Source organism: Aphis gossypii, chromosome 2 (genome assembly GCF_020184175.1).
Source record: "Aphis gossypii isolate Hap1 chromosome 2, ASM2018417v2, whole genome shotgun sequence".
NCBI classification, from domain to species: domain Eukaryota; kingdom Metazoa; phylum Arthropoda; class Insecta; order Hemiptera; family Aphididae; genus Aphis; species Aphis gossypii.
The window spans coordinates 52,455,262-52,465,219 of NC_065531.1; positions in this window are offsets into that span (position 1 = coordinate 52,455,262).

A 9,958-nucleotide genomic window follows, 5' to 3' on the forward strand; every position below is an offset into this window, starting at 1 on the left:
AAATTTTAAAACTAAATGATTTATAAAATTTAAAAAAAGTTAAGTCCATATTTTTCTACGAGTCTATTCCTTCACGATATACCCGATAAGTTATTAAACTTTTATTTATATTAATAATACCAAACACAGATCACAACGACAGTCGACAGCATACAGTCAAATAGGTATTGAATACAAATGGGTATTATATAAGCACTGCATTTTTCAACTGAAATTGTAGTTAATATTTATGTACTGATATGCTTGTCTAGTTATAGAAATCTCACTAAATGCTTCTGTGTACTCGTACTTACACGGTTTATACATCTATGAAAAATAAATGTATTATACATCAGCAATACACAACGGGTACACTGAATTACACTTTAAGTTATTAAACTATAATTTATTCAACTTCAACAAATTTAAAAATATATATAGAAGTCGTTTTATTGTGTAATATAATTTGAGTAATTATCTCAGGTCTTTCTAATATTGATACTTTTCGATGCAGAGGTTTTCCTTGTTATATAGTTAAAATTCTACATTCGTACATGGAGATTACGTACTTTTACAATAAGGACATCAGATGGAAACAGCGCCGATAAACCTATTACAGTATAGGCGTCCAAATACACATTTTAATAGTATAAAATTATAGTAAATATTTAAAAAAAATGTTATTATGTTAGTAATGTGAATAATGTTTTTTAATAACAAAATAATAAAAATTGTTATTTTATGATTTAGTATCTAATTTGGGCAATATTTCATTTTTTTAAAAGCTCATAAAAAAATTATTATGGTTTTCTTTTCACTAATCGTTTTGTTTTATTTTCTTATAAGAACCTTAAAAATGATCTTTTATTAAATTTTCAAAAGTAAAATATTAAAATAAAAAATAAAAAGAATGTCAAGTGAATTATACCGCTTTGCTATGTACTAGACGTCAAATGGGTCACTGTTATGGGTGTGTTAAATTTGAATTCAATGATAAAATACTAGGAACGGTATCTGGGCTTAGTGCACGGGTTAGAGAGATAAATTATTGGACCGACAACATGATGGATGACCGATAAACGACAATTTGAATGAAAAAATTACAACTTGAGTTTACTGAAGAAAATAAAGTCACAGCCCTCATCAATAAATTTTTCAATAAAAGAAAAAATACATTTTATGTTGAATAAGTTATTTTATTTACCCCCTAGGTATTTTGTTCGTATTATAAAATAATAACTTTATGTGGGTGATAAACACTGCCAATTTAATTTATTTTGGATTGGTATAGAATTCTTGACAAAATAAATGTGTCGTACTCGGAAAATTAATAAGCCAGAAAAAATCGAAATCGAACGATTATTTGAAAGTTTGTTTTAAAAATGTATGGTATGATGGCCACATAGGTACCTGTTAATAATATTAATGCTTAAACTTTGATAATCATAAATTATTATTATTATTACGATTATAAATGTTTTGGTTGTAACGCCTTAGTTTTAATATTTGAGCCTTTCTGTGATTAGATGAGAAATTTGGGACTAAATATATAATGAAATTGAAGGTTATATAGTAATATGGAGAACGATAGAATGTATAAAACATAAGTAGGCAGTAATGAATTTAAAAAATGATTATCAGTTCACTAGTTCTAAATAAAAATTGCAAAAAAGTATAAGGATTAAAATTAGTTTCCAGTTCAAGTATTGACTGAACTGAATATAATAACCGTAAGAAATTTATTGAACTTACGTCCATAACTCAATCTAAAATTATATAAGACTGCTCATTTAACGAAGTCCAATTGCATTATTGAGAACCTTATGTGATAAAAATTATAAGGATATAATTTTATTCTAGTGTTTGATTAAAAAAAAAGATTAAATACAACAAGGTTGTACACAACAATACACACAATTATATTAGTAATACATTTATTAAGTAATCAAGTGTAAAGAAATTCTGTGTAGAATATTGAAATTCATTACCACTCTTTTTACTTCAATATCAAAATACATATTTGATAAGAAAAAAATTACATGTTATAAAGTGTTTAGTAAAATATGGATATTGCAACTGAAAGGAATAATACCAAAAAAGTAAATAACCGTCAACCGACATTAATAGTAGGTACAAAGCCGTACTGATACATAATATAACTGACATCAAAGAGATTAAGTTTGAATTTTATTCTATTGGCTACGAATATTGGTTACACACGTCAAACAATAATATAAAATGTAGGTACCTATTTACTGACAATAATGAAAAATAAATAAATGTTTTTTTAGAAAAGGGTAGAAATTGCGATTTAAACATACGTGTAGGTGTAGAAATCCTGGATATGAAACACGCATTATTAAAAGTATACTATAATTTACAAAAATAAACATAGTAAAGAAACTCAGATGTAATGCATTATATTTATAATATATCTATTGTTTTAATACATTATCTTATGAACCGAATTTGTTTCTTAACAATTTAAATTTTAAAATAAATTTTAATTTAAATAAAAATATTCTTTTAATACCGAGAATACCTATTTTATTTACAACCTTATAATCCTCTCACAGTTGCTTTCGTGATCTCATCTCAGCTAACAAATTAAACATTTCTTCTTCTCTTTCCTTATAGTCGCACTGCACTTGTACTTCTGTATACATAATTAATAAACAAAGTTTGACACTTCAAACTAACTCAATTTATAATTTGTTACGAAAACTGTACGTATAATGTTTACACTTTGCAGTAATATGTTTCCTTTATCAACATATATATTAATATGAACTGTATTATGTTCAATTCCACATACATCGTGAACATGTATTTGAGTGATTATTTAAAAAATATATATAAATTAAAAATAAATCAATGAACGATTACCGCAAAAAAATAAAATCAGTGTTAATAAAGTCAAATACTATATTATTGTATACATGATATATACATATATATAGATATGTTTATACTGTTATTTATTTAGTTTGGTTTTGTTGTAAAACCTTTTACTATTTTTACTTTAAATTAATATTTCAAATTTTCATATTCATTTTTATAACTATTTCATGTCAATTGTTGATCATGCTTTTTTTAAAAACAAATATGTTTCTTTTTTGCTTATTTGAAACAATCGTGTGCTTTTTTTAGTTTTTTATTAGGTATACTTTAAAATCCGAGCTCTAGTAATATATAATGACAATTATTTATTAATACTAACGTAAATAACTAAATTTTATTTATTACTTTGTTATTAATATGTTAGTTATTTTGTTACTACTTTCATAACTACAGCATATGCTTTTAATTGGCTTGTATATCATACTTAACTGACCACTTTGGATTAATTATATTACTTATATGTATTTTTTATCTTCACAACATCGTATTCTAATTATAATTGTATAATATAACATTGCCGTAAAATAAAATGTAATTTTTAATTTTATCTTTAAGAAAAAAGTTCATCCATAATTAATAATAATAAAAAGATAGTAATGTTTATTGAAATATCATGTATTCAATATATGAGTAAGAAGCATAAACCAATTCAATAACAGGATCACAATAACATAGCAAAATATAATACTTGTTACCTATTTTACTATGTTTTTGACTTATGGATACAAATATTTTGATTTTATAATATACATGCTAATATTTTATCAAATTTACTAGATATCACATAAATTATAAGATCTATACAATTTACATACTACAGACAGATATTTATAAAGAAGGAAATGGCCTCTAGTGGCACTTTTTTATCCTTGACGTACTTATTTTTCCGTTGATTAAAAAAAGTTATTTAGATATTTATTTTACTTATTATTATTATTATTTTATTTAGCTTTTAACAAGTAAGTTTTTTAGCTTAATATTTATATCTTAAGCGTAAAGATAATTAAATATAGTATTAGTAAAACATATAATAAGACTGAGATAGTAATAAAATAAGTGCTTGAAATAAATAATGTGATCACAATGATTGGAAACATACTCAATAACTAAGTACATACGTCTTAATATATTTTATGTCTATTTTTGACCAACTAATAAACATAATAAAACAGCTTTACAAATAATAAGATTATTTTATTTATTGTGACAATTAATTTTTTACATGTACACAACAACTTTTTTTTAAAACGGCATGACCTATTTTTTATCACAAATTATTTTTGTTTAATATTTTTTTAATGAATTTTAGTGGTTAAATTTAACTTCTAAGTTCAAAAAAATTACAATATAGCAATTTCAATATATTTTGGACGAATGTACTTAATTATATTTTTTTTTTCATTTTTTGAACTATTCCAATTAAAGGCTTTATTTTTTTTTATAGTTTATTAAAAAAAAAACTATGAGAAAGATTTTGTTTATCTAAATTTATAAATAAAAAAGGACATTTTTTCGATGATAAATCAAACAGAGAAAATTAAATTTATTCTTAAAAGATACTTACTTGAATAACAACCAGTGTAGGTTTTTTTGACGACAAATGTATTTTTTTGACATTCCCTATATGTAAAAATCATGTTAACTGTTTCTGAATTATTATCACTAGTAACAAATAACCAATAGGTAAGTATTAAAATGTGTTTTAAAAACTGCAAAAAATGAATTTCTTATTTTTTAGTAGTTACACAGAATAATATCGGCTGTGAAAAATTTCTGAATTGAATTATAACTGATACCAGAATGATATTATTTATAATAAAATTACTGAGATAGCGTTAATAAAAATAACAACAATAGTTAAATGGCTATTTCATTAATTGCATTAATTATTTTATATATTTTATATATTTTGTATTATTATTTATTTATTATTATTGACAACGTATTTTATTATCTGTTTTCCAGGTATATCTGTCTAAATAATAATTAAATTTCTATAACTTATCCATTTTTTTAACTTGAATGAGAAATTCAACCACTAAAATTAATTAAGAAATAATAAAAAATAATGATTTGGGATCAAAAATAGGTCATACTATTAAAACAAAGTTGTTGAGCTTATACGCAAAATTAATTGTCACGAAAATAGTTAAATTATTTGAAAAGATGTATAGGTAGTTATTGTAATTACGTTTATTATTAGTTGGCAAAAAAAAAAAAAAAAATAGCAGAATTACAATATTTGACGTACTTAGTTATTGAGTGTTTTTACTTATCGTATTCCCACTGTAGATACATATTATTAGATACCTATTAAAATGTAATATATAATAGATAATTTAATCTGTGAGAAAAACTATTAATTCAATTAAATTTATGAGTTAATGATAAATTTGAAACTATATGATAAGTTGTTTGTGTAGTACAGAAAAAAATAGAAATAAGAGAATTTATTAATGCAGTAAGTTCTAAGATAAATTTGGAAAACGGTATATCGTTAATGGAGCTATTAAGAAATATGATATTATTGGGATCGGTGAAGGAATCGTAAGAAGCTTTGAAAAGAGATGTGATACTTTGACAAGAGAAGATGTGAATATGTACAGTATTCGGATTTTGATGATTTGAATTAGTTGTTATACGACGTTTGAGAAGCGTTTCTAAACATTCTTTGTAGTTGGAAGTATGATCATCGTCGCAAATGGCGCACTTAGCCGGGCTATTTTTATCTTTGATGCGAATGTCTGAGGAGTAATGTCACTCACATTTAACACAACGTATAAAGAATCACAGCAATAATAACGGTTTGTACCTAGGTCTGACTACAGTTTCAGCACTGAGGTGAACTACTATTAATTAGTCCTATAGAGTAATTCAATTTTAATTTGGGTGTACAACATTGATGATCGATTAAGATATTATCAGTATTGCATTCAAGGTTTGCAAAAAATAATGAAAGTGGGTGTCAACTTTTGGTAACGTTAATGACTGATATAGCGGAGAGACTTAATTCCAAGAGAGCATCAGATATATCTGAGAGAGGGGTTGAAGAATGTAATAATAAACTTCCAAGGTCGATGTGTTGATGGTATAAAAGTATGAAAACAGTTACTGATGGTCATTAGGTATTCCGTGATTGTATTAAAATTTAAAAGCGTTCTGGTGGGCGGAAATCAAAAAAGATGACAATAAGTCGGAAACTTACTTACGAACCCGTTAGTACCGATGAGTTGTACCATTGACTATATAATCAATGGTTGTACTAACGTGTTTTTGAAAGCGGGGAAATTGTTAATGTTTTGGACATAGATTGACGGAGCCTTAGTGTTGTCATGTTGAAGGGAAACAATAGATTCGTCGATTATATTGAGAACATCGCAGGTGTTTAGTTCAATTTCATTGTCTAAGGCAGCGAAACGATTAGGTGAAACGAATGATTTGGTTTATTCTCCTTATAAATAGGTGAATTAGGTGAAGATGACAGCGATCGTTTGAGTTTTGTAGTTTGCAGAGAGGTTTTATTAACCATGTTAAAAGCGAAGGCGCATTTAACAAAATAAATTTAGCGAACTAATTACATAACTAATTAAAAATAGCGATAACGGAAAGGGCATTTTACATGGCGCTCATACGTGCAGTAATAGCGTTTCAAGTCAACAACGGACTCAACTTATTATTTAAATTTTAAACATACAAAAAAAAAATTAACTTTTATTACAAAAAAATTGATAATTATATAGGAATGAGAAGAAAATGGTTAGAAAAATTAATACACGGTCACAAAATATCTTTAAATAACTTTTTCACACAGGTTCAGAATAGAATTTATACACAATTACGTAAACTTATGTGTAAATCACCACTTGTCACTCAACAATATATTATAATATATTAAAAATGTATCATAAACGATTGTACCTATACTTCTAAATGAATTATTTATAATTTTTTACAATACTCTAAATTTAACTTATTATTATTTTATTTTCATTTTGTAAGCTGATTAATTATACAGCTTCGATAAATAAAACGTTGTAACTGAATTCCTTAATAAATTTTCTAGGTACATATTTTTAATTAAATACCAAATTAGTAATTAAGTATTTCACGCGTTATATATTTTTCTTTGTTTTTATCTGCAGGTTTCCCTGAGGTTAGTTATTTTTGTTTCGTTTTAATTCACTATTGCACTCATGCTCATTTTTATCGCTTTAAAGTTTAATAAATGTTTTGTATCGGAGATAAATATTTAAATAGTTCATTTTAAGATCAAAGCGTTCACAGGTACACATTTTGAGACTAAGTTGTCTTAAGTGTACAAGTTGCATAAAGTGTTATTTTTCCATCCATCGTCTTGAAATGTACTCAAAACAACTAAGTAATTTAAGAGTAAATAATAATGTGCTTATTTTTTTATTGAAATATTTATTTACAATTCAAATAAAATATGGTATGATATTGTGAAACAAAATTATGTACTTCATATACTGATATTATAGGAATATAAACAGTAAAAGCGCACTCTTGATTTACACCTTTCAGAGAACGATACACTTACTCATTAAACAATAATTATTTATTTAATATTTATTTATCAGGAAGCTTTCACCTCTTATGCATGTCAACTGTCAATTATACTTACAGTCGCTTTTTCAGTAGTATCAATAAATTGATTTTTATTTACACCAAAAAATAATGATTCTATTATCACAATTTTTAACTATTTTTACGATGATCATAAGACATCCATAATTTACATAGAACTTACTTTTGCGATATTTTAAAGGCTGTATACAATAGTTGAATAATTTATAGCCACATTCTCATATAGATACAAACTGCAGACTAACCAACACAATGCTATCAATTACTAGAGTCAGTAATTAATATGTAAATAATATGTGGTTAGCGGTTTACGTTCAAATTCTAGTAATTATCGAGTCATTTACAACAATACATTTTCGTATATTTATGGTTTGAATATCAACATCTAGTATGAATATACAAATAATAGAATGAACTTTATTAAGCCCCTTTCGAAAAAAATATGTCTAGGTAATAAGATGGATACCTATATTTGTGTGAAAAATATTTAAACTCAGATGAAAACCTTGTGTATTATTTACATAAATGGGGCCCCGTAATGTGATATTATTACAGTACTTAATATTATGATAATTTATTACAGTATTATAACAAAATAGTCGTTTATAAATAATATCGTTTATTAATTACATAATTAATGATTAATATTAATAGTGTACTAATAAATATTACGTTTTTATCATTAATTTTATCTTTTATTCATCAAATTTAAACTAAAACAAAAATTGATTATTATTATCATTGTATTGTATGAGATATATAATAATTAAATAATTTATATTATTACAATTATTTGAAATTTCATTCCTACGATTTAAGATTTTTTACATACCTATATATCAAAATATAATTCATCAATATAAACTTCATTGATTCGTGAACCACTAATTATATTTTCTATTAAAACGATTGTTTATTATTAAATAACATTCCGATTAAATCAAAATATACAGACAGGAACGTTTAATTTATGAACTATGAAAACACACGACTTATCACCAACTATCCTGCACCGACCGTATATCATTTGTGTGTGTATGGTGTGTTGTAGTGTAATAACTGAACTACAAATACAAATACATTGTTTACTTTAATTAGAAATTAGTTATTACAATGTATTTAGTTTAGTATATGTAATTATTTCAATCAGCGGTAGAGTTCAAGATTGCCAAATTAATACTGATGAGTTACGTTGGTTAGGTTAAGTAATTTGGGTATACCTATAATATAATACTATTTTGGACAAATAGGTATTTGTGTGTTGTGTATGCTTTTTGTTTGTTTAATACCTATTGAACTTACTATTTACTTACTAATATGTACGAGCTCTCGTAGCTTATGAGTTACAATTGATTACAAAGGAATAATATGTAATACATAGGTACCTATATCAAAATCGGTTTATAAAACATAAATAAAATTGCACTTTTATATATTTTTTCATATGACAGACTATGGATAAATGTGTAATGTACTTTTTTGAAACTAACAAATAATACATAATATATTAAAAAAAATATACTAAAAATGAACATAACTAAGCTTAACAATCAGTTATTTAGTATCAAAACTTCCAAAAAAAAAAGTTAATTTAGGTAGTACAAAGATGTAACTACATTTGACAAATTTCATGAATGTATTATATTTACAGTATTTTAATTATTTAAATTATTCATTTTAATCAAACATAGTAGACCAATTCTTCAATCCACCAAAATGAAAATCTAAAAAATATGACGTGTTGAACGTAGGTAGTTATCTTCCATCTAGTGCCCTAGTGGCCTAGTACATTACACTTAGGAGTTTTGAAAAATTTACACCCCTACATAAAATTAGACAGTATCAGTATTAGATAAGAAATCTTATAATCGACTTTCAATTATTACTGTTATGCCAAGCACTTTATAATAGCAATACAAATAATTCAATAGGTACACAGTATTGCAGTATACCATTTTTTTTACTGCATACAATTTATTATAACAGGATTAAATTCTAATTTTCTGATAACATGTCTTCTAAATCAAAACTACCCATAAATGTGTAATAAACTTGAATATATTTTTTATCATTAACACATTACTTACCAATCGGCAATCAACAGTATATTAAATAGATATAAAATGTATTGCTTTTCAATCCTATCGGTGGAAGAAAGTAACATTATTTTCTGTTTCTACTAAGTAATTGTAAGTATCTTTAACCAGTTTAACCCCTATTTTAAAGTTTAATTTTTGACTTGTGAGGACATTTTTTCATACGATTTCATACACGGGCTATTTAAATACGTATCGGTTGTTGGGGTCCGGTTGATGTATTCGAATATTCCAAACGGCGCAATACATCGTAAATCCAAACTAACTTTCATAATGTAAAATATTCGCTACATATTTTATCGACTAACGTGTCTGTAAGATAAGTGAAAGTACGAATAAATTCACTTAAATGAAATAACGTGCTCCATATTTATCAT